This window comes from Jaculus jaculus, chromosome X (assembly GCF_020740685.1).
Source record: "Jaculus jaculus isolate mJacJac1 chromosome X, mJacJac1.mat.Y.cur, whole genome shotgun sequence".
Classification (NCBI taxonomy): domain Eukaryota; kingdom Metazoa; phylum Chordata; class Mammalia; order Rodentia; family Dipodidae; genus Jaculus; species Jaculus jaculus.
Window position 1 is genome coordinate 145,466,774 of NC_059125.1, and position 27,704 is coordinate 145,494,477.

Sequence of the window (27,704 nt, forward strand, 5' to 3'; positions counted from 1 at the left end):
ACAATACATTATTTTTTGCAAGCAAGACAGCAATTTATTCATGTAGCTTCTATTCTCTAAGAAATCTTGTACAATATTTTCCTTGGTTTCCCCTGCTTCTGCTTAATGCATGAACCTCTTACCCCATAGACATTCTGATAACATCTCAAACAAGAAAGTCAAAGATTGCAAGCTGGTTAATATCTTACCCAGGCTCATGGAAACTAGCCAAGAGGCTTGACAAGCAGCTCTTGTGGTTATAAGGTGGTAGACTTTTTGTTGTTTCACCTCAGAAAATGTTGTGTTAGCCACTCTCTACATAATATTATCTTGCGGTCTGAATAACAGTATGTTTCTCTATTTCTAGTCCAGTACTGATTTAATTGTCTCTCTATGACCTTTTCTTGTTGCTCCATTTTGCAGTTTGGTCCTGACCTTGCAAGTCTCTCCATAAAAGAAAGATTTTGATATTTAACTCTTTTCCCATCTTTCTAGACCATCCTTACTCCATTAATGTATGCCCCTGTATATGGTAAAGGTTGATCTATCCAACCACTGTTTTTCATTGATGTCTTTCCTTTAGGCGCCCACCAAACCCTATGGTTAATTCTATAAGTTACATGTTCTGTCTTACTTCCTTGTGTGGGCCTAACCTGATTATTTGAAAGATGTTTACTTTTGCTCCCTAGCATTTCAGGCTCCTTTTATAGTAAGGCATCTGTAGGTTCAGGAAATGTACCCATTCATTCCTGTAATCATCTTAACAACAAGAATGTTCTTGTAAGAATTGTTTTTTTGAGAATAATTGGTAAGGAAGGTAGCACTGCCAGGAACATGTCTCATTAGGTGAAATATACATTTGTGGTATTGAGAAACCGTGTTCATTCAAACTAGTCATAGTTTCAGGATCCATAATCTGCTTACCTGTTTAAACATTACAGCCTCAGAAATTTCTGCAGAAACATTCTTTTCCTGTTTAATCATTGGTGACTGTATAAACTCATTTGAATTGGATTCCCCTATTACTCATGAGAAGGGGCAAATGAAAGCAAAACTAAGCAACAGTATACTTATAATAATTCCAAAAAAAAATCCAAGAAAGAGACAGCAGTAGTGCAGGCTGTCAGGCAGCAGACATTCTAGGAGGTGGCTGAAAGACCTCCCAGCTTTGCCAAGGGAAGTCATGGATTCTGTAGCTTTGCAAGATGGAGTCCCATCAGTGTCACACTCCAGAATCTACTGCTGCAGCTACATGGCCACCGACAAGATTTAAGTCCTAGGAAAGACCTCCCTCCCAGGAAGGACCCAGGTTGCTTGTGGAAAAACATCTAGGTGAGAGATAAGAAGTCAAATCATACTTTGATCTCTAGCAAAGTGTATCCTATAAGGATAAGCCAAAAGACATTTGTGTTTCTTATTTTCAGAGGACCAGTCACCCTAACTGCCTAAAAGACCTACCATACTCCTTCTCATAGTTCTTGTATAAGAAAATGACATAAAAGAGTGATAATGGCAGGGAAGATGATTCAGCGGATAAAACATTCACTGCTTAAGCCTGAGTGTCTAAATTTGATCCCAAACCTCACTTAAAAAGCTGTAAAGGGGGCTGGAGAGATGGATTAGCAGTTAAGGCACTTGCCTGCAAAGCCAATGGACCCAGATTCAATTCCCCAGAACCCACATAAGCAAGATGCACACGGTAGTTCATGCATGGAGTTCATTTGCAGTGGCTAGAGTCCCTGGTGCACCCGTTCTCTCTCTCACTCTATCTCTTTGTGTCTGCCTCTTTCCCTCTCTTGCTCTCTCAAATAAATACATAAAAAAGCTGGAAGATGCTTCTGAAATATTAGCATGTAAATGATGAAATGGGAAGTGAAGATATATTTTCCCAGAAGCTCAGAAGTTCAAGTTGAACATAGCAGCCACTAATAGCAGAAAGAAGAAAAATACATCCTACACATTAAAAAAAAAAAAACAACCTGAGGATTGAATGAGCTGGGGAGATGGAGCTCTCACTGCTCAAAACTGAGTACCTAAGTTCAAGCCCCAGGTCTCACATAAAAACTGGAAGTTGTAACAGGCTTTGGTTATCCCAGTACTTTGATGCCTAGATTGGAGGCAGAGACAGGAGGTATTTCCCAGAAGCTCACTGTGAGGGCAACAAAACAAACAAGAGCAGAGTGAAAGCATAAAAAACCCTGCCTGACAGCAGCAGCAGCGGCTCGGTTTGCCCCGCAGGAAAAGCAAGTGCCCAGCTCCAGAAATCAGAACAGCAGCCCGACGACCCAGGCAGCAACTTGACTGAGACCAAAATCATCCAAGGTAACTGGGATTGCACCAGGGAAGGGTCTCATTTGGTTGCAAGCTGACTTGAATCCCTCAACAGACCAGAAATCTTAACCTCTTTGTTGATAGAGGATCTGGTCGCTATAATAACTACTCTTCCATACATACTCGGGGCTGTTTTTGATTGAATGTGTACAGTGTTTAGTTAAAATTTAGAATCTACCTGCATTTTATTCCACTCAGCCTGCTTGAATACTCCTATAGCAGGGAAACTCAACCCCTAAGAACATCTTTGTAGATACTCTGAGAGTCTTAAGAGCCACACCTAATACCTTAAGGTCCTACCCTGAAAATATATTACATCAAATCAATTGATACAGCTAAGAATACACAGCTAGCTAGAAAATCCAAGCATTAACTTAATCCAAGATGCAAAAATATATACATTATAACACAAGAAACACTAAAAAGAAAGACGATATAAATCCACCTAAAAGTACTAATGCATCAGAAATGTCCTCCAGTGAGAAAGAGTTAGAGGAAATGCCTGAGAAAGAGTTCAAAAGAATGATTATAAATATGTTCAAAGAGGTCAAAGAACACATCAAAGCAATCAAAGAAGAAATCAAAGAGGAAATCAAAGGAATCAAAGAAGATGCAGGACACCAGTTTCATGAAATAAAGAAGGCAATACAAGACATAAATAAGGAAATAGAAATAATAAAGAAAAACCAGTCAGAATTACTAGCAATGAAGAACACAGTTAATGAAATAAAAAACTCTGTAGAAAATCTCACCAGTAGGATGGATGAGGGAGAGGACAGAATATCTAAGCTAGAAGACCAGGTGTCAGACCTAATTCAGTCCAACAAAGAGAAAGACAAACTTATAGAAAAGTATGAGTGGGAATTTCAAGATATTCGGGACACTATGAAAAGATCCAATATAAGAATTCAGGGCATAGTAGAAGGAGAAGAACTCCACTCCAGAGGCATAGTAGGCGTCTTCAACAAAATCATAGAAGAAAATTTCCCCCAAATTAGGAAAGAGGTGCCAATGCAGATACAGGAATCCTTTAGAACCCCAGCCAGACAAAACCCAGAAAGAACCTCTGCTCGCCATATTATAATCAGACTTCCAAACACACACACCAAAGAAAAAATATTGAAAGCAGTTAGAGAGAAAAATGAAGTTACCTACAAAAGCAAGCCCATCAGGATTACAGCAGATTATTCAACACAAACTTTTAAAGCCAGAAGGGCTTGGAGTGATATATTCCAAGTTCTGAAAGATAACAACTGTCAACCAAGGTTACTTTATCCTGCAAAGTTATCCATTCAAATAGATGGAGAAATAAAGACATTCCATGACAAAAGCAGGTTAAGGAGTATTTGAAGACAAAACCAGCTCTACAGAAAATACTTGATAGAATCCTCCATGCTGAAGAAAAGGAAAAGCACACATATAAGGAACCTAGAAAAAACAAGCAATACTCAAATACTAGTTAACAGAAGAGAGCGCAGGTAGATCCAGAAACACACACACACACACACAAATGGCAAACAAAAATACACACCTTTCAATAATATCTCTTAATATCAACGGCCTCAATGCCCCAATGAAAAGACATAGATTTGCAGACTGGGTTAAAAAGCAGGATCCTACAATTTGTTGTCTCCAAGAAACTCACCTTTCTACAAAAGATAGACATTATCTTAGGGTGAAACGTTGGAAAACGGTGTTTCAAGCAAATGGGCCTAGAAAACAAGCAGGGGTTGCTATCCTAATATCAGACAGGGTAGACTTTAGTCCGACGTTAGTCAAGCAAGATAAGGAAGGTCACTTTATATTGATTAAGGGCACACTCCAACAGGAGGACATTACAATCCTAAACATATATGCACCTAACATGGGGGCTCCCAAATTCGTCAAACAAACACTATTAGAACTAAGGTCACAGATAACACCAAACACAGTGGTGGTGGGTGACTTTAACACCCCACTCTCATCAATTGACAGGTCATCCCGGGAAAGAATAAACAGAGAGGCATCTGGACTAAATGAGGTCATAGAAGGAATGGACTTAACAGATATATACAGGACATTTCATCCAAAGGCTACAGAATATACATTCTTTTCAGCAGCACATGGAACATTCTCTAAAATAGACCATATATTAGGACACAAAGCAAATCTTAACAAATTCAGGAAAATTGAAATAATTCCTTGCATTCTATCTGACCACAATGGAATTAAACTACAAATCAGTAGCAAGAAAGGCTATAGAGCATACACAAAATCATGGAAACTAAACAATACACTACTAAATGATGAATGGGTCAATGAAGAAATCAAAAAGGAAATCAAAAAATTTATAGAGTCAAATGATAATGAGAACACAACATACCAAAATCTCTGGGACACAATGAAGGTAGTTTTAAGAGGTAAATTTATAGCCTTTAGTGCCTATATTAAGAAATTAGAAAGGTCACAAGTAAAGGACCTAATGCTTTGCCTTAAAGCCTTGGAAAAAGAAGAACAAGGCAAACCAAAAATCAGTAGACGGGAAGAAATAATAAAGATTAGGGCAGAAATTAATGAAATAGAAACAAAAAGAACAATCCAAAGAATTAATGAAACAAACAGTTGGTTCTTTGAAAGGATAAACAAGATTGATAAACCCTTAGCAAATCTGACCTAAAGAAAGAGAGAAGAGACACAAATTAATAAAATCAGAGATGAACAAGGTAACATCACAACAGATTCCAGAGAAATTCAAAAAATCATTGGGACATATTATAAAAGCATATACTCCACAAAGTATGAAAATTGGAAAGAAATGGATGATTTCCTTGATCTATATGACCTACCTAAATTAAATCAAAATGAGATTAATCACTTAAATAGACTATAACAAACATGGAGATCTGAACAGTTATCAATAATCTCCCAACTAAAAAAAGCCCAGGCCTGGATGGATTCACTGCTGAATTTTACCAGACTTTTAAGGAAGAGCTAACACCATTGCTTCTTAAACTTTTCCAGGAAATAGAAAAAGAAGGAATTCTACCAAACTCCTTCTATGAGGCCATCTTCACCCTGATACCAAAACCAGGCCAAGATAGAACAAAAAAAGAAAATTACAGACCCATCTCCCTCATGAACATAGATGCAAAAATTCTCAACAAAATATTGGCAAACAGAATACAAGAGTATATCAAAAAGATCATTCACCCTGACCAAGTAGGCTTTATCCCAGAGATGCAGGGATGGTTCAACATACGCAAATCTATAAATGTAATACATTACATAAACGGGTTGAAGGACAAAAATCACATGATCATCGCATTAGACGCAGAGAAAGCATTTGACAAAATCCAACATCCCTTCCTGATAAAAGTCCTACAGAGACTGGGAATAGAAGGAACATATCACAATATAATAAAGGCTATTTATGACAAGCCTACAGCCAACATATTACTAAATGGGGAAAAACTGGAAGCTTTTCCACTAAAATCAGGAATAAGACAAGGGTGTCCACTGTCCCCACTTTTATTTAATATAGTTTTGGAAGTCTTAGCCATAGCAATAAGGCAAGAGACACACATAAAAGGGATACAAATTGGAAAGGAAGAAATCAAGTTATCATTATTTGCAGATGACATGATTGTATACATAAAGGACCCTAAAGACTCTACTAGCAAGCTGTTAGAGCTGATCAAAACCTACAGCAATGTAGCAGGATACAAAATAAATACACAGAAATCAGTAGCCTTCATATATGCTAACAATAAACACACAGAGGATGAAATCAGAGAATCACTCCCATTCACAATTGCATCAAAAAAAATAACGTACCTTGGAATAAACCTAACCAAGGAAGTAAAGAATCTCTACAATGAGAACTTTAAAACACTCAAGCGAGAAATTGCAGAAGACACTAGAAAGTGGAGAAACATCCCTTGTTCCTGGATTAGAAGAATCAATATTGTGAAAATGGCAATCTTACCTAAAGCAATCTATACATTTAATGCAATCCCTATCAAAATTCCAAAGGCTTTCTTCATGGAAATAGAAAAAACAATCCAAAAATTCATTTGGAATCACAAAAAACCTCGAATATCTAAAATAATACTGAGCAACAAAAAAGAGGCTGGTGGTATCACCAGACCTGATTTTAACCTATACTACAGAGCCATAGTAACAAAAACAGCGTGGTACTGGCACAAAAACAGACATGTAGATCAGTGGAACAGAATAGAGGACCCAGATGTAAGCCCAAGTAGCTATAGCCACCTGATATTCGATAAAAATGCCAAAAATACTCATTGGAGAAGAGACAGCCTCTTCAGCAAATGGTGTTTTGAAAACTGGACATATATCTGCAGAAAGATGAAAATAGATTCTTCTCTCTCGCCATGCACAAGAATGAAGTCCAAATGGATTAAAGACCTTAACATCAGACCGGAAACTCTGAAACTGCTAGAGGAAAAAGTAGGGGAAACCCTTCAACATATTGGTCTTGGCAAAGACTTTCTGAATACAACCCCAATTGCTCAGGCAATAAAACCACAGATTAACCACTGGGACCTAATGAAATTACAAAGATTTTGCACCACAAAGGACACAGTGAAAAAAGCAAAGAGGCAACCTATAGAATGGGAAAAAATCTTCGCCAGCGATATATCTGATAGAGGATTAATATCTAGGATATACAAAGAACTCAAAAAGTTAAATAATAAGGAATCAAACAAGCCAATCAAAAAATGGGCTATGGAGCTAAATAGAGAGTTCTCAAAGGAAGAAATATGAATGGCATATAAGCATCTAAAAAAATGTTCTACGTCACTAGTCATCAGGGAAATGCAGATTAAAACTACATTGAGATTCCATCTCACTCCTGTTAGATTGGCCACTATCATGAAAACAAATGATCATAAATGTTGGCAGGGATGTGGAAAAGAAGGAACCCTTCTGCACTGCTGGTGGGAATGCAATCTGGTCCAGCCATTGTGGAAATCAGTGTGGAGGTTCCTAAAACAGCTAGAGATTGATCTACCATATGACCCAGCTATAGCACTCCTAGGCATATATCCAAAGGACTCATCTCATTTCCTTAGAAGTATGTGCTCAACCATGTTTATTGCTGCTCAATTTATAATAGCTGGGAAATGGAACCAGCCTAGATGTCCCTCAACAGATGAGTGGATAATGAAGATGTGGCACATTTATACAATGGAGTTCTACTCAGCGGTAAAGAAAAATGAAGTTATGAAATTTGCAGAAAAATGGATGGACCTGTAAGTATTATACTAAGTGAGGTAACCCAGGCCCAGAAAGCCAAGCGCCACATGTTCTCTCTCATATGTGGATCCTAGCTACAGATGACTGGGTTTCTGCATGAGAATGAAAATACTTAGTAGCAGAGGCCAGTAAGTTAAAAAGGAGTCATAAAGGGTAGAGAAAGGAAGGGAGGAGGATACTTAATAGGTTGATATTGTATATATGTAATTACAATGATTGTAATGGGGAGGTAATATGATGGAGAATAGAATTTCAAATGGGAAAGTGTGGGGGTGGGGAGGGAGGGAATTACCATGGGATATATTTTATAATCATGGAAAATGTTAATAAAAATTAAAAAAAAAACCTGCCTGAAATGAGGTGAAAGGGAAAGGATTGACCAACTCAGGTTTCCTCTGAGCTCTCTACATAAGTACCATGGCACATGCCCACTCACATGCACACACATGAACATATATGCACATATGTGTACACTCAAAAACACCCAAATAAATGAAAAAGTAACTATTGTGGCTTTCAAGTAAGTAGTCCACACACTCAGGTTTTTGTTTGTTTGTGTGTTTTGTTTTGTTTGTTTGTTTTCTGAGGTAGGGTCTCATGCTAGCTCACGCTATCCTGGAATTCTCTATGTAGTCTCAAGGTGGCCTCAAACTCTTGGCGATCCTCCTACCTCTGCCTCCCAAGTGTTGAGATTAAGGGCGTGTACCACCATGCCCGGCTGGTATTTTTGGTTAAGGTTAAGCTTCCAATTTAAGTCTTTAGTAGGTAGAGCCATGCTAGAGGTGTGTCATTTGTCATGAATCTTGAGTCTCACTCTAAGTATGTAGAGAGTCAGTTTTAACTCTGGCTCTTCATACTTCCTGGTGCTGGCTTTTTTCTCTCTGATGTGGATGGTGAAGTGAGCCAGCTTCTTCTGCCTAGATGATGATTCCCCTGGAACTTTAACCTGACATATGCTGCTTCTGGTCAGATGATTGCCCCAGCATCACAAAGGTAACTAAAACATAAAAATGGTACTGAGAAATGGGTTTGTTTCTGTAATGAATTAGTACATGTGGTTTTGCATCTCATGGAATGTGTTGGCAGTAAGAATATGGAAGGGTTTGGTACTTGGACTGGAGAACCCTTGCAGTGCTGCAAGCAGAGGTTTATGGATTATTCTGTTCAGAACTTGACAATCATTAATGCAAAGAGAATTGTGGACTGTGAAAGCTTGGCTTATGAACTTTCAAAGTTGAAAGTAAGAACTTTGTTGGAACTGGGCACATACATGTCAGGGTCTCTTGCCAAAAAGAACTCCAAACACATGTACCACTTGGTGCACCTGGCTTTATATGCATAAGGTGGAACTGAATCCAGGAGCCAGTAATCGTTTTAAGCAAGTACCTTTAACCACTGAGCGATTTCCCCAGCCCAAGAATGGAAATCCTTTTATCGTGATGAAATGACATTTACTATCTATAGAAATATCACTTTTTTGGAAAGTTGCTTTGTATTCTGGATCCAGTCACGACAGAATAGTTTTAATTAGAGTTAGAATAATATGCCTTTGTTGACCTTATTTTGTCTTTTTATTTAGACACATTTTCTGCAGCAGCATATGATTAGGAAAAAAGAAGTCTCACAATATATTGTTTTATTTGAACCTAATTATAATTTACATACAGTGTGATTTATTAGAAATAAGCATGTGTCTTTTTAGTACTTATTTTCAATTCAAAAGCTCTTTAGTAGTTTTGCTTCTCTGTCTAAATGGTATTAAATATTTTTCATGTTTTTAAAAATATTTTATTTATTTATTTGCATGCTGAGAGAATAAAGACCAGAGAGTGAAAGGGAGCCAGAGAGACAAGAGAGATAATGGCACACCAGGACCTCCAGTTACTGCAAACAAGCTTGAGATGCATGGTCCACTTTGTGCATCTGGATTTATGTGGGTACCTGGGAATTGAACTCAGAAGGCAAACACTTTAACCACTGAGCCATCCCTCCAGCCCCTTATTTTTCATGTTTTAATTGTTTTTCTCTTTGGTGGATTTCCAACAAAAAATTTCACTTATTATCTTACTAGTTTCCTCTTTGTGTCATACTTTCCATTTTCAAATAGATATTGTATCCTCACTTATAAAAAACTTATGTCAGAGTTTCTACTCTCCATCTGTATGTCTTATTTTTTATTATTATTTTTTAATTTTAGAGACAGACACACAGAGAAAGAGAGAAAGAAAGAAGGAGAATTGGTGCACCAGGGCCTCAGCCACTGCACTCAAACTCCAGACCCTTGTACCACTTAGTGGGCATGTCCACCCTTGTTTTTGCCTCACCTTTGTGCATCTGTGTTAAGTGAATCTGGAGAGTCAAACATGGATATTTAGGATTCACAGGCAATCTAAGCAATCTCTCCATCCCCCAATCTGTATGTCTCTTTAATATTTTGTTTATTTATTTAATATAAGTAGAGGAAGAGAGAGAAAGAAACAGGCAGATAAAAACAAACAATGGGCATGTCAGGGCCTCTAGCCACTGCAAACAAACTCCAGACACATGTGCCATTCTATCTAACTGGCTTATGAGGGTACTGCGGAATCAAACCTGGGTCCTTAGGCTTCACAGGCAAGCTCCTTAACCACTAAGTGATCTCTCAAGCTCCTGTATGTTATTTTTATTACCTAATTTTATTTGTTAAAATATTCTAATATGTTATTATTATTTAAGCAGTAATTTACCTTTAAATAAATGTAAATGATAGGAAAGAACCCTTGTAGTCATCTCTTATGAACACTTTTCCTTTGTGTAGGTCTGTATTTCTGAATCATGTAATTACTATTGCTGACCGACTTTTTTCCCATTTCTTACACTGTGAACCTTCTGTTAGTAACTATTTTGAAATTTTTGTGACTAAAACTATATTTTGTCTTCACTTTTGCATATTTTTGCTGAATATTGAATTGTGGGTTGTTTATCTTTTATAAATGTTGTTAATCTAGAATCTGCTAAATGTTAGGAAGAAAATAAATGAATAACTGTTGTTCCTGTCTTTGTTCTTCTGTGTGCAACATATGTTTTCCCTTTCCCGGGTTTCCATAAAATTTGCTCACTATCCTTGATTTTGGACAATGTGAGAAATGAGCTTTGGTGTTGTTTGCTTCTTCTGATTTGTGCTTGGGGGTGATTTCTCCAGGATTCTGGATTTCTCCTGTGAACCTAACCTGGATCAGACTGAGTGCTGTACAGCATGTAGAAGACACTGTGGATTTTTCTTACATTATAGTTTGAAAGACAAGGGTAAGTACTTTGATGAGAGGGTTGCTATTTTTAAATAAAGTTAACTATACTTTTACCAAACAATCAGGCAATGTTAGTATAACTAAATATTCAGGTTTTAACCCAAATATTTTTACTGGTTCTGTCCTGAAGAAAATGCGTATGAAAATGTCATAATACCCATGACATGGCATTCAGAAAATATGGAAGGATTTAGTCATACTGAATCATGTTAAAAAATAGGGATTAAAGAGGTACTTGCTTATATCTGTAATGGATCTACAAAAAGAATGTGAAGATGTGGTTATTTTCCTTAAGACATAATATTAAGTATTTACTGTCAGAACATAAGAGGGTCCTTTACTGAAACTGGCATTTAACATTTTACTCAAGGACTTAGCCACTAGAGACTGAATAAACTAAAAGACAGAAATACCATGCACAGTGATTGAAAACTAAAAAAAAAAAAAAAAGAAAAAAAGAAAGAAATGGTTTCTTTTCACTGAAATGCAATTATTTGCAATGAAAATTTAAACAAATCCTTAAAAAATTGAATCTAATATGTATTTTTAAGGACATGGTATAATTCAGGTGCAACACACTAAAATTAATTTTAGTTCTAGTGAAGTATATTTTTTCATTAAGTACAAACTTTGTATGGACACATTATGTGTTGGTACCTTTCCCTTCCTCCCTGCTTCAATTCCTATGCGGTTGTGTTTTATGAGTTGTGAGAGCAGCAGTCAGTCATTGTGGGGGGAAAGCAGTGCCTCTAGAAACTCCCTCTCACTCTATGGTTCTTATCTATTTTCCACCCCCTCTTCTACAAAATTCCCTGAGCCTTGGTGGGTTTGTTTTAAGTCTACTTTTGCGTTCAGCTCTCAACAACTACTTGATTTTTGCTTTGGTACATTTTGAGTGTCCTCAGTTTTCATTGCCATCACCCTGGCGCAACTTGTCAGGCTTGCCATGGGAGCAGCACTTTTGCTCATCTCGCCATTTCTTCTATAGTTTCCCCTGAATCTTATCTGGATTGTGAGGAGTGGCTCTTCTGGCTCTCTGACTGGCTAACAGACTTGCTCAATGGAAAGGAACACATAACTGGTACTGGGAACCAAGTCAAAATCCTATGGATATCAGGATCATGGACTCCAACAAGAAGCTCCCAATAGTCTTTGGCCAATAAGGAGGCTACATCCATCAAAATCTCTCTTAATTAACTTTCCTTATCCCCTTTATCCTATGCTGATATAACTCTCTGTTGGAAAATGTGTTTTTCTTTTACAGAAGGCTGTGAAAATCCAGGACAATCAAAATCTGTTATCAAGACAAGAAAACATAGCTGACTCCCCTTTCATAAGATGAGCCACCCCTAAAGTGTAAGTAGAATATGAAGATCTTTGCAGTAAATAATGTTAGAACACAAATATGTGCATATTTTGCGGTATAGTATGTGTGTGTCTGTCACGTTTAGTGTATGTATAGCATATACACTTTTGTGTACAAATGCATATGCCTTGTGTGTACACATGTGGAAGCCAGAGGAGTATGCTGAGTCCCCCTGTAGTTTACCAGTCTCCCACCAGTTTCCTGGAGACCAAATCTCTCACTGAATCTGGAGCTGCAATTTCTGGTCAGACTAGCTGAACATTGAGACCTGGGGATTCTGGATACTCTTCTGTGCCCCCTGCAGAAGTGGAGTTATAACTATTTGTGGCCATGCCCAGCTGTTTGTGTGCTGAGGAATTTAATTCTTGGTGAATCGGTTCCTCCCAGATCCTTATTATTGTGCAGCAAGTACTCTTACTTACTAAGTTTTTTCCTCTATCCTCTGTATGTGAATATTTTTTAAAAATGCATCCAATCATAAGTCACACATAACCTCAAATACAAAAATCTAATTTCACATATAATCACTCTGTATTTCAGAATTAAAACAAGGTTCTTAGAGGAAAAACTGTAACAATACCTAGTAGTATTGAGATAAACAAAAATGCCACTAAATATAAGCTAGTAGCTTAATTCAGGCAAATATAATTTGTTCATCAGAATATAATGGCAAGTGAAAAATATGCCATAAATGTGAAAAATACATTAATCATAACATAAACAAAGCTTTCACATCACACACACACATATATACATATATATCATAAATCAAAATATATATTCTCTCCATAAATATAATTAATTTAATGATTAATGTATGATTAGTAAATTCACAGAAAGGATATCCAGAGAGTCAATTATAATATAAAGTAGTGCAATGACCATTAGTATGGTAAAATAGTAAATCTCAGAGATAACAGACAAAAGAAATGGATTATATTTTTATAGATTGACAATAATTAGCTGTAATGGAAACATAACACAGTTGATACTCTCATAGTTTGGAATGATTGAGCAAATACTATATTCCCTTTGTAAAATTTAGTTTTCTAATGATTTAAACTTGTACAGCAATATGTGATGGTTAAATACAGTTATCAACTACACTGAGATATGGTATACAGACGTTTTATCAGAGGAATCTGAGCATGACTTTGGGTATAGATTCTGTTTTTCATATATTTTATTTATTTATTTATTTATTTGAGAGAAAGAAAGAGGCGGCAGGGAGGGAGGGGGAGAGAATGGGCATGCCAGGGCCTCCAGCCACTACAAATTAACTCCAAATGCATGTGTCCCCTTGTGCATCTGGCTTATATGGGTCCTGGAGAGTCGAACCTGGATCCGTTGGCTTTGCAAGCAAACACCTTAACTGTTAAGCAATCTCTCCAGCCCTTGGTGTTGGTTCTTGATGACATTAATATTTGGATAGCATAAATTTAAAAAAAAATCCAATGCACCTTCCTCATGTGGGTGGGCTTTGTACATTAAATTGAAGACCTTAATAAGAGAAAAGTCTAAGTAAGAGGAACTTCTCCTGCCTGAGTTCTTTAAACTGACACATTAATATGTTTTTGTCCTTAGAAATTAATGAAATCATTATCCTTTATTAACTCTGTAGCCTCCAAACAATAGTACACAGTAAACATTCCTACTCCCAAAAGGATAAAAGATGACATAACAAGGAAAGGTCAGACCAGTGGAAAACTGAAAGTCAACAGGGCAAACAAGAACCCCTGCAGGTCCATGTCTGGCATCCGGAGCTAGTAAATGGATTCATCTGGGCTCCAAAAGGCTTGGGGACTCAACCCTTCCAGCTTGGAAAACCCATAGCACATATGTCCTTTCACTTGGGCCCTGAAGCTGGCTAGAGCAGATGTCTTATGGTTCTGGCACTTTCATCCCCCGCCAAATCCTTTGAAACCTTGATTCATCTTCATAGATTCCCACAGTGGCCTCTCAGGACTTCATTACAAGGTATCGGACCCCACATTACATTGTCCAGGGTTAGTGGTGAAAAGATGCCATGATCCTTTGGCTGGAGAAGTATCTCAGTGGTTAAAGATACTTTCTTGAAAAGACTGACAGCCCGGGTTTGATTCCTAGTGCCCACATAAAGCCAGATGTACCAAAAGGAGCTCATTTACAGTGGCACTGAGGTCTTCTTGTGTCCATTCTCTTTTTCTCTCTTTCTGTTTGCAATTAAATAATAAACACATTTTTATGGAGTTGCAATGACCCTTTCAGTTTTGCATCTTTTATATCTACAAAACCAGTTCCGTGTGAATGAAGTCATCAATTTCTGCTGCTAGCTCAAGCCAGAGGCCCCCTTGGACAAAAGCTGTAATAGTATCTGTGCACCATGGTTACTGAATGGGTGACAACAGTTTTCTAAGCAGTAATTTCTGATTTTCTTACTCCTTTTGTAGCAATCTCCCTAAAGGCTCTCTGATTCCAAAATAATTTCCATTTTCCTAAGTCACAGCGTTCAATGGATGAAGTATTACCTTCATGCCGCTATTCCTCTTGTCCCCATGTCAATGACACCACCTGTCAGTTTTGCTGCCTCATGAGATGCCTGGCTGCTTTAGTTCTCTCTTCCATTGACAAAGGCTCTTGAGGCCAAGGTAAGACTGACTCACTTGTTCTGAGGACAATCAACCTCCTTCCTTAGCTAAAAATGGGTACAAGTAAAAGCCGGGCATTCAGGGTGTTCTCCATCACTGGTTAAGTCTGAGCTTCTCCTTGAGTTTACCACACATTCTAGGTTCAAAGCATGAAACATTCTTATCCTCCCCCATAAATTTTTACTGATCTGTACACTTAGAACAGAAATAAATGCTCTCTGTTTAGGGTTTCAAGTTTCAAGTAGATTAAATAGGAATATAATTATATATATATATATATATATATATATATATATATATATATTCTTAAGCAAAAAATGTATATAGAAGAAAATCCAAAATAAAAATATTTTAAATTAAATATTTTAATAAATTTGGTAGAAAATGAAGACTTGGAATACATATTAAAATATTCAAAATAGATTACAGAGTAAATAATATTTATACATTGAAAGCAGCAAATATATGAAAAGGTTAATTAATGTTTCAAAATATACACTTAACCAACTATTGTCTAAGAATATAGTATGTAGCAAAAAATTGTTTCATGCTGGGATTGCAACAGGTAGCACAAAGCCTCAAAGAATACTTATGAAACTAATGATTATTGGAAAACAAACTTTAAAAAGCTATAAATACTTGGTATACACGTAAGTGATAAGTGCTATGTGTCTTTTTGATTGACATGTTATTTTCCCATTACTTGGAAATGTTTTTGGTATTCTTCACTTTGTAATTTTTAATTATAATGCTACCACTATTTTTCAATGGTTATGAATTCACATTTATTTATTTATTTTGATTTTTGATATTTATTCCACATATATTGCTTTTTGATCATACATACCCTAGATTACCCTCCATGAATTACCCTCACTCTCACTGTACTTCTCGTCACCTATGCCAAGGAAGAGAACGAGTCCTTTTTCGGCAACCTTTAGCTTTCATTAGCTCACCAGGATGGGAGTTTCCCCCAAACTTTGAGGTACATATAACAGAATGTTGACTGGCATTAGCAGGTCTTGTGCAGACACCCACAGGTGCTGCAAGTTCAGGAGTTCAATCGCCTTGTTATGTCCAGTTGTCTCAGTTCTTCCACACTCCTCCCCATTCTCCAGATCTTATAGTCGTTCCATCCCAGCTTCTGCCATGTTCCCTGAACCCTGGGGATAATGCTAGATATGGATCGGTGTTCAACAGCAGTTTCAGCACTTCACAAGCTGATGATTCTCTGATGGACCTTGTCTCATGACAAACAAGCAAACATACAAAACTTTTGTGACTAGGGCTGTGAGCAGAAAGGAGGCAACTCAACAACACTTATGTTTAGCACTACCGAATTAGTAGTTTCTTCCTTATGGCCTACATTCTCTCTAGCCATTAGCTTTTGACCTGGTTTAGAGTACCAGACATGTATTCCTTCCTGTCAGGCAGGACTCAAATTCAATAGTAGAGCTGTTGGTTACTGCCATAATCACCATGCACTGGAGGGCCTATCTTGCCTGGTTCATCAGCACTGTAGAAGGAAGAACTCACTGGTGGGTGGCATTGTCAATGACTTTCTCTGCCAACAGCCTACATAGCACCTTTCAACACCATGGAAACTGGCTAGTAGGAAGGAAACTTCTGCTTCAGCTACAGTTCTATTTCTTTATATATTACTCCCATAAGATATGGTGTATTTATTTAACAATAGGGCAATGGTTTTCAGTCCTAGTGGGCCAGCTAGAGCCATGTCAATAGCTTACATAATTTTGGAGGTCTCAGAGTCTTTCCTGACCAATAATTCATTAGGAGGTATACCATGGCTGGCACAGACATTATTTTGTAATACCCATGGCTATCAGGAGCAGCATTATCCATCTGTGTAGGATACTTCCATTCATTACATTTTTTTCCTATTTATATTTTAAATAATATTTGCTAAATAATTTTTCTTTTTTCATAGATTTGTTATCCTTTCCCCTATAACTTCTCTCACTCATCTCCCCATTCTCTTCTCTGGTTCTTTCCAAATGAACCCATTCCAACACCAGTTTTCATCTGTCTTGTGTTTCGCTATATTCTTTCCTTAACATCTGTCCCCGCACACACCAAACTTCAGCCATTTTCTAACTTTTGATCTCTGTTGTACTTACTAAGTTGTGCTTACAGGTCTTTATATTTAAAGCTAGGATCCACAGATGAGGGAGAACACACATTTGTCTCTCTGAACCTGAATTACCTCACTCAATATGTTTTTAAAGTTCCACCCATTTTCATTAAAATTTCATAATTTCTTTTTATAGCTAAGTAAAATTCCATTCTGTGTATATGTACCACATAATCAAAATCCAATCACCAGTTGATGAATATTTAAACTGGTTCTATTTCCTAGCTATTGTGACCAGAACAACAATAAAGGCAGATGACCCAGTCTCTCTATAGTGGAGTAGAGAGTTACTTTGGCATAAGCTCAAAAGTGGTACATCTAGTTCATATTGTATTTGCATCTCATGACTCAGCATCACACTGTATTGACTAATCTAGTTGTAGTTGAAACAGGGTGAAGGCAAATGCAAATTCCTAAAGTTTGTAAATTATTTTTTGTTGTTTGTCAGTTTTTTCAAGGTAGGATCTCATTCTAGCCCAGGTGGACTTGGAATTCAGTATGTAGTCTCAAGGACTCAGGGTGGCTTGAACTCACTTTGATTCTTCTACATCTGCCTCCCAGGTGCTGGGATTAAAAGCATGTGCTACAACCCCAGGCTTATAAATCATTTTAGTTTGTTTTGGATATTCTAGTTTCATCACCTTTCCTAACAGTGAAAAAATAACTATGATCACCTGACAAAAGTTCTGCCAGAATCTCAGTGAAAATTGTATTACTCTGTAGAACTATCCAAAAATAGGATATCTCTCCAGTTAATCAGAAATGAGCTACTTTCATTTTCTCATGTTGTTTATATTTTTGGTATATGAATTTTTATTAGTTTTCTGTTGTTGCTGTAACAAATTATTAAGAAATTAATAAGCTAAAATAATACATTTTTAACCTGAGGCCTAGGGTAAGATCCTGTCTCCAGACAAATGAAGAAAAACACAAGTTAAGTGACATACCATAGCAGAATATAAGAGGATATATTTCCAGACGGTTGATTCTATTATGTTTTTCTATTCTTCAAATACAATGATAATAATACAAATGAAGAAATCTAATAATTGAAGCATTAATATCTTTGTGGACAAACAATACTTAACTCCATACAAATCAATAGCAAAAGGCTGAAAGATATGAAAATCAACAAAAGAAAGTAAAAAGTGTTAATGGGCAAGGATAGCTTAGGACATTTTGGGAATGTAGCACAAAACTCCCCATTGAACAAGGAGAATAGTGTCAGAGAATACAATTAATACAAACTGTTCCCCATTCTACTTTACTCTGTTTATTAAAAGAAGAGTATTACATTTAATTATATAGTGATATTAATTATAATAATATAATGTATTATAATTATATAATTTATGCCATATATAGAGATATTTATCTATATCTATATCTATATCTATATCTATATCTATATCTATATCTATCTATCTATATCTATATATATATTTAGCAATAAGTAGGTTGTGGGAGTGAGTGTGTGTGTATAATAGAGAGAGAAAAAGGAAGAAAGAGAAGAGGAGAGCAGAGGACAGAGAGAAAAATAGCAAATCTAACAGAATGTTTCCTTGTAATCTACAATTGTTATTCTTCCCTATGCAGAGTGTACCAGAAAATGTAAAAAGAAAAACAAGAGCCTTGCAGTTTCCTGGTCCAGTAGAGTAGGTGCCTAGGCTCCCACACAAAGCACCTCTATGTTCACATCTTTGGCTTCATGCACACATGCACTGTATGTTGTACATTACTCTTCACAAGAAGAGTCGTTCATATCTTAGACCACATGAAAGACACCTTCTTGTGAAAGGCACTGCACATAGGTCAGCATCCTCGTTCTTGAAGAATCTGTGGGAGACCTCACGCAATTCCACATTCATTCTCTGAAGTCTGTGCCAAGAAACTACACAGCATTTGCCAGTGCTGACTTACCTCTTTTGTTCTTTCATGATTATTTAGCAGAGAGAGTTTCAGACTCAATGATACTAGACATTTTTCTTTGTTTCTTCCTCAGAAGCAAGTAGCCTTTGAATGATCCTACTAGTTTCCCTGTTACTTGGTTCTATCATGAAAAAGAAGCCTGCAATCCCTCATAGTCACAGGATAAGTAGAAAATACACCTTTCCAAAACTGTTTCCCTAAAAGCTCATACCATATGCACTGCCCATAGCTTAATTCCAGAAATAAAATAATATAAGAATCTGGAAGAACAGAGAGCAAAAGCAGTCAGAGGGTGTCAGGATGACGTGAGAAAGACCATTAAGAACTAACAGGAGAATCAATCAAAACAGATAATAGACTTGAAAGCAAGCAGTACCACTTACCTTATTCCTCCTTCTTCCAGGTTCTCTTGTTTATCTGGTATATGTCTGTGATACATTTTGTTAACAGCAATAGGTTGAAAATAACAATTTGAAGCCAGTGTGGTGGTACATGCCTTTAATCCTAGCACTAGGGAGGCAGAGATAGGAGGATCACCATGAGTTCAAGGCCACCCTACTACGTAGTAAATCCCAGGTCAGCCTGGGCTAGAGTGAGACCCTACCTTGAAACAAACAAACAAACAAAAAAAGGAAAATAGCAATTCTAAAATTACAAATGTAAATATATAAAGACATTTATTGCCAGGCTGAGCAAGGTGGCTCACACCTTTAATTCCAGCATTTGGAAGGCAGAGGTAGGTGGATTGCCATGAATTCCAGTTCAGCCTGGACTGAAGTGAGACCCTACCTTGAAAAACCAAAACAACAAACAAACAAACAAAAAAATACATTTATAACTTCAAGGTAGTATGCATGATCTTTGATTTCTATGGTTTATAAAGGTACTGGACACAGTGAAAGTTGTTACCTCCACACATAAAACAAAATAAACTAATTGGAATTAGATTTTTGTCTTGCTTTTAGACAAAGTCTCATTTTTACCTGTTATGAAGTGAAGTAGTTAAACATTATTCAGTAAGCATTAGGAATGATCAATGCTCAAGATGGCTCCTCTCAGGTCAAGTTGGATCCTGATATGCATCCATACAATTATTTATATGGATGCATTGCTATCAACTTGCTAGAGGGCTTTTCTGTATTTCATCATATCATCCATTCCTTGTCTTTCTGTTTGACAATGCATGTGTGGATTCAGTGATTTTTGTTACTGAAATTCTCATTTTCTTATTTATGATATTTAAAAGTAGTGATCATTCTAGAGTTAATAATGTTTAAATTTAATTTATCATAAAAACCTTTAGAAGAGTATTATCTTATTGTGTATAGATAACTAATCTTATGATTGAAAACTAATGATTACTACTACTTAGAATATTTTGTCACAAAATTATTTGAGTAATGTTATAATTCCCACAGTATTTTTATGGTGTATAATCATTCCTTGGTATTGATGGAGAATTGTTTCCAGCACCCCCACAGAACAGATGCCAAACACAGGAAGGTCAAAATCTCTGAAAGGCAGCATTGAATTTCTGGAAGTCTTCCAAAACTCAGGAGGTAAGGATCTGTTCATCTCTCAATCATAAGCCTAACTGGCTATCCCAAAACCAAGGCAAAAATAAAAGCTGGATTAATCCTTAGAAAAGCTGGCATTCAGCACAGATGCAGCTCTCTATTGCCTTAAGAGTGAGTTGTACCCACAGTATCATACTAAGTAGGAAAATAGGGAATTGTTCTGGTTGGGAATATATCATATGTTTCCTCTACTATTATTTCATAGAAAAATATCTTGCATACAAAAATAAATTACCAGTGATAAATGACTTCAAGGCAATCAAATTAAAAAAAATCTTATCCAAGCATGGTGGAACACGCCTTTAACCCCAGCACTTGGGAGGTAGAGGTAGGAGGATCATCACAAGTTCGAGGCCACCCTGAGCCTCCATAGTGAATTCCAGGTCAGCCTGGGCTAGAGTGAGACCCTACCTCGAAAAAGCAAATAAATAAATATAAATAAATAAAAATCTGGCTCTTGATAGCAGTCCCTGTAAATATTTTGTTAAAAAGCCATTCCAAATTCTTTAAACATTGTATTAACTGATTTCATGCTACATAAGGATAGCTGGGTAGTTGAGTCACAGTGTGATATGGGTGGCAAACTGTGAAATATTTACCTAATTGGGAAATGGGTTTCTTGGAGATAAACTCATTTAAGATGAGATCATGCTAGAACATTGTAGGCAACTAATCCAACATGATATGGTTAGTGTCTCTATATGAGGTAAAGAGACACAGACAAAGACAAAGTCAGACTGCCTTGTAGTAATATTTGAGGACTGGAATAAAGTATTTATGAACCAGAACGTATAAAAGATTGGCAATAAACTACCTAAAGCTAAGAAAAGTGAAGGGATGATTGCTGTATTGGTTTCAAAAGACAGCACAACCCTGTTGATGATATAGTGTTAGACTTCTCTAGAATTCATTGTGAAACTATGGATTTATGTCAGCTTAAGCCACTCAGAGGTACTTTGTTAAAGTAATCGTAAAAAGCAATATTCTTAATTTTCAACCTTGGAGTGGCCACCAGATGTAGCATATTACATAGCAGCTTTCAGAATTGAGAGCTTTTGGGCTGGAGACATGGCTCAGTGGTTAAACACTTGCCTGTGAAGCCTAAGGACCCTTGTTCAAGGCTCGATTCCCCAGGACCCACATTAGCCAGATGCACAAGGGGGTGCATGCATCTGGAGTTCATTTGTAGTGGCTGGAAGCCCTGGAATGCCCATTCTCTCCCTCTCTCCCCCCCCTCCCTATTTCTCTCTCTCTCCCTGTCACTCTTAAATAAATAAATAAATAAATAAATAAATAAATAAATAAATAAATAAATATGAACAGAATTGAGAGATTTTGAATGTTCCCTTTTGTTTCTTTTATTCCTTGCATAAATAATCCTTTTATATTTCACCTTCTTTATCAGTAGTTGTTTATAAATTACAGAAAAGTGATTTGCATTCACAACTAAGAGTTAAACAGATAATACAATTCATACTGATAGTGATTAGGGCCTAGATAGCTTACATTGATGGCAGTTTAGACAGGGTCACAGATCCTTAAAGAAGGATAAACATCAACTACTTGCCATCAGGCAATAGGGAAGTTTTATTCCAGGGACTGAACTTCTAAGAGAACTTCCTACTCTCCAAGATAATGGCTTCTGGCTTACCGGGCTGACCACCTGCCCTTGTCCATTTTTCTCCCCATATCCTGATACTACAATTTACTTTGAATTTTGGTACATGTAAAATCTCTCCTTACTTCTTCACCAATTAGAGAACCTAAGATGTAGAGCTACTATGATCTGACAATGCCTAATTTCCATATTACTTATTACTCACACTTGATCAAAGCTTACAAAATCTGTTGCAGTCCCCATTGCCTATGGCAATTTTTTTTTTTGAGTCTGTCTATGGGGAGCTTTGTTTCATCTATTTCCAGTAAATCCTGCTTGTATACCAATCTTTACATGCCCTCCTTCAGTACTTGTTTGCTAATCTATGTGACCAGGATACAAAGAACTCCAGAACCCCTGTCTTAGGGAGTTGTAGTGTCTGTTGAGTATCTTGCACTTGAATTCCAAGTTAAGCTGGCTCAGGGCTGAAATAAGGCTCCATTGCTCTCAAAACCTAAAAGAATGTTTCCAAACTCCTGCTTTATTCCTTACATCCAAGTCCCTCCAAGTGATTTACCTTGACTTCTGATGGAGGATCCTAGATGCAAAGAATAGGATATGTAGGTTCTTAAAGGGAGCAGATGGGCTTCTATTTTCCTTCTCATGATCTGGAGTGAGGTAAAATCCATTTTAATTATCAAAAAGATTAACCAGTTTGAAAATATTATTGTGTAGGGATGTCCTTACCTCCTCATCTCTTTGCTTTCCTGGTGCTTTCCCTAGATGTATGTTTAGCAGCATGATTTTGCATCCTTCCATTCTGATAGGCTACTAGGTATATAGACTTCCTTTGGACAAACTAAACCTGAAACAAGTTGTAAGGAAATGCATAGACTACCAGAATGTCAACAGGATTGATTAAACTCCATGTAAAACAGGCTCTGAGCATTCTTGTTAAGAGAAACATTAGAAGATTTAAACAGATAAATAGTAGCTAAATTCCATATTTGGAAAAAAAAATAACAAAGGGAAGGAATTTGATTGAAAATATACACTTCCAAAGGGACATCCAGATACAGATCCCATTTCCCAGAGCAATAATTTAAAAGAGGTGTTCCATTCTCTCTCTTTCCTGTTTCGCCTTAGTTGGACTGTTGCTACACAACAAAGGAAAGGCAAGGGGTTTCTGGAATGTACGTTGACTTCAGAGAACCTCAGTATTATAATGCCCTGTGATTAGGGTTAATGGAAAACTATAAAAACTCAATCCTGTTGGGATCCATCAAGAGTGAACGTTAGATTATAACAACACTGGAAGAGCCATGGCCAGTTGAAGTGCTTGGGGCAGAGAAACTGCAACAAGGCTAGTAATATACTCAAAACAATATATCAGATCAAAAGAGTGGAAATATTGCATTTTCAAATAAAGCCTAGTCAACACATTTTGTATATATTATTTATTTATTTATTATTTGAGAGTGAGACAAAGAGGGAGACAGCAAAAGAGAGATACAGAGAATGAGAGATAGTGGGCATACCAGGTCCCCCTGCCACTACAAGCGAACTCCAGGCATGTCTCACTTTGCACATATGGCTTTACATGGGTACTGGGGAATCTAACCCAGGCAATCATGCTTTGCAAGCAACCCCCTTTAACCACTGAGCAATCTCTCTAGCCTCATAGTCAACATCTTAACCCCTACTGATATTGAGGGTAATAGTAGAAAGACACTTGCTAGGTAGTTAGGGAAGAAACTTTCAAAATAAAGAATTTTGCCATTGGTCTATGTCTTGGGAACACTATGATTAAAAGTGAATGTTAGAGCTAAAATGGCAAAGTCAGGAATACTGGTAAGTACAAGAGAGTTTACAGCTGAGTATAAGCTAGATAAGCAGCTCAATAGGTAAGAGAAAGGACAGGGCTCGGGGTGGGGGGGTAGAAAGCTAGTCTTCAGGTACTTTTCTGTCCTTACAAAGTCCTGGGAAGAAACTAGACAAGACACTATTGGCCTGGAGGCATGGTTGTTTTGTTGTCCTTGGTTTTCTTCTGCTTCCTTTTTTGCAACACAACCTGCTGTTCTCACAGTTCTTGTCTAGCTGCTGCATTGGTGCTTGGAGGTGTGCACTGCAATCCTGGCACAGTGCCAACAAGGGAGAGGCACGTGATCAGTTCCCTGACTGAAAAGGAGACACGTGGATACCCTGTGCAGACTGATGACTGGGCCAAAGCTGCACTTCTCCTTGGATCATTCTAGTCATTTTAAATACCAAGCTGTTCTCTAACCAGAAAAACCTCATAACTCCTTAAATCTAGTCACCCAGAATCATCCTCTTGTGGATCCCTCAGATTCCCAGGCAGTTCTAGTCTTGTCTGCTTTCTCCCAAGTATGTTTGATTTCTTTCTCTGTGCAAATAAAATGAAAATTATATAAAACCTCACCTTTCTTCATCTGTAGATTTCAGTTTTTAGTGGTGTCAAAGAAACCAGCCCGTGGATCAAAGTAGTTTTGGTGATTGTAGAAAATCCCCCACCCCAGACCTTGAGGAAAGCCCACTTAAGAGCTGAGAGATAAGGCTCCACTGGTCTCAAAGACCCAAGACTCAGTATATTTTCAAAGCTACACAAAAATGCTCAAAGAAGCTGAGTATATGTCCACCTTGAGGAGAAAAACAGCATCGCTTATGAAAGGGTAGAAGGAGTTTCAAATTCAACTGTATGCTTGGACTGAAGAGCCCAAATCAAACTACCGCCATGACAGGCTTTAAAGATATTAATAGGCCTAAATTTTTATTTCCCTTCAGGGCCCAAATTACTGACACAACACTTTTCAGTTACTGGGAAAAACAACCACAAACTGTTCAGTCCCCAAAATAATCCCTGTAATGGGCCAATCAAAAAGGACCAAGTAGATGTTACACATGCCTGTGGCTCTTGTGACTATAGATAAGTTTGCTTAACGCTCCTCAGCTACTATGTAACCAATCAGCTTGTAACATGTATACTCTTACTAAATGTCAACCAATCATGTAACTGCCACCTTGGACATTCCCCTTTTCTTTGTTTGAACCCAATAAAACCTTCTCCCCTACACACTCGGGGCTCTTGGATGGACCCACTGCACTGGTAAAGTCTGGAGCACAAGCTTTAGTCCCAAATAAAGCTCTTTGCTGTTGCATACGTGTCCAACTCTCGTTGGTCTTTGGGGACTCTGTGATCTGGGCATCACATGACTACAAAAAATAGCTTAAAACTTGTGAGAGTAAAAGATATAGGTGTCCATTTGTTGTGGTGTTTAAAAGCAGGAAGCGTGTTTGAGTTATGTACAAACAGAAGATTAAAATCTAAAAGAGAAGAAGGATCATGTTCTTACCACAAATCACAGCCTCAGTGCAGACAAGTGTTAAAACTCCTCTTCATTATACCTCAGTCGTTGTCAATGTTGTGCATTAACCTTACTCAGGGAAGCAGTGTTCACATGTTAACATAAATGAAAACTGCCTGACTGAATATGGCATGGCACACAGTGTGTCTGAAGGTAATGGCTTCACTTTCTTAACGGAGGTACAGACGATGAAGAATCTTCACGTAAGTCAGCTCGGAAGGAAGCTCATTCTCTGGGGTTTACCCCATAGCATGGTCTCCAAAGGTTCCTGAAATTGAGTGAAGAAGTGCACAAGCCTCCAAGATTTCAAGGTCAGAGCATACCCCGAGGTTGTAACTGTTGTGCATTATTTCACCTTAAGACATACCAGTCATAATTTGATTTTCATGGATGGCATGCCTTAAAGTGGTACACAGCACACAGCATGCTTGATGGGCACCCTACCCCTGTACTACCCTCTGCATTTCAGGCAACTATCCATGCGACACTTTCTGGAAATCATTCATCATTCTTCACTCACTGTTTTCTTCCCTCTGTCTTTCCCTAAGTACCTCCCCTTTGTCTGTGTGGTAGTTTGATTTGGGTGTCCCCCATAAAGTTAGGTGTTCTGAATGCTAGGTTCCCGGATGATGGAGATTTGGAAATTAACGCCTCCTGGATGCAGTGTACTGTTGGGGGTGAGCTTATGGGTATTATAACCAGTGTCCCCTTGCCAGTGTTTGGCACAATCTCCTGTTGATATGGTCCACGTTATGTTTGCCAGGGGGTGATGTCCACCCTCTGTTCATGCCATAGTTTTCCCCTGCCATTGCAGAGCTACCCCTAGAGCCTGTAAGCCAAAATAAACCTCTTTTTTCCCACAATCTGCTCTTCGTTGGGTGATTTCTACCAGCAATGTGAACCTGACTTCCACAATCTGTTACACTAATAATGAGTTTAATTTTAGGGCCAAAAGAACAAGCTTTCCTTTCAAAGATTAATGTATACATCATACATACTTTCAATTCTTTGATTTTCTAAATACTTATTTATTAATTATGAGGTAAGTATCATGTACAGAGCACACATGTCTTTTCTTATATGTGTAGCAACAAACTCTTCCTCGTATGGAGTGCACTTTGAGCATTTACCTTTAAGAATGATTATCAGTATATTTTCATGCACTGGCTACTTTTTTGTCTTGTTTCTTCTCATTCTATTTCTTTTGTTTTTTTCTGTTTTCTTGCCATCCTACATAATAGTTAAACATGTTTTGTAGTTTAATTTATTTTTATAGTTAATTGTCATATAGGTATTTCAATTACTCCAATATAAAACATGTCACATATCACTGTCTACCAGTATCCATATCTTACTTGCTAGAAGAAAGTAAAGAAACTTACTGGCATGGCCCTAAGCACCTTTAACCTCATTACCACAGGAAAGCAGAGACCAGGGAATCACTGAAGTTCATAGAGAGGTGGGGTGAATGGGCCTCCAGTCCACTGAGAGAGGTGTTACTTTCCCTCATAACAGTCATGCCACTATTGCACCAGTTGGCACATTTAGCCTGGCTGGACAGCCTTAAGTCTTGCAGGGGCTACTCCTGTTGACCATAGCTGATGACCTCTCTCCCATATGGCTGCATAAAGTATAGCTCTTTCAAAAGTAGGGGTACAGCTGGGTTATATGGTTAAACAATTTTTAGCTGTCCCATGGACCTCCATACCACAGTGGCTGTACCAGTTTGGGGTAGGGTTAAAGGTGTGTGCCACCACCCAGATTACTTAGCAAGTAGTACTGTCCAAGAACTGAGCAATGTTTACATTACTTATAAAACTAACTGGTTGGATTTAGTAAAATGGCCTGGCTATCCATGACCTCACAATACCTGACACTACCTATATAAGACTAGTATAATAACAGGAAAAGGTGATGACATCAAAAATAAAAGAGAGACTGATTTATTGGGGGGTATATTATGGAGAGTGGATTTGTGAAGGAAAAATGTGTGGGGATAATTATGGTCTATTGTCTATATTTATGGAAGTTATCAACAATAAGAAAATAAAAAGAGTAGCTGGGTGTTGTGGCACACACCTTTAATTCCAGCACTAGGGAGGCAGACGTAGGAAGATCACAGTGAGTTCAAGGCCACCCTGAGACTACACAGTGAATTCCAGGTCAGCCTGGGCTAGAGTGAGACCCTACCTTGAAAAACCAAAAAATAGAAATTAA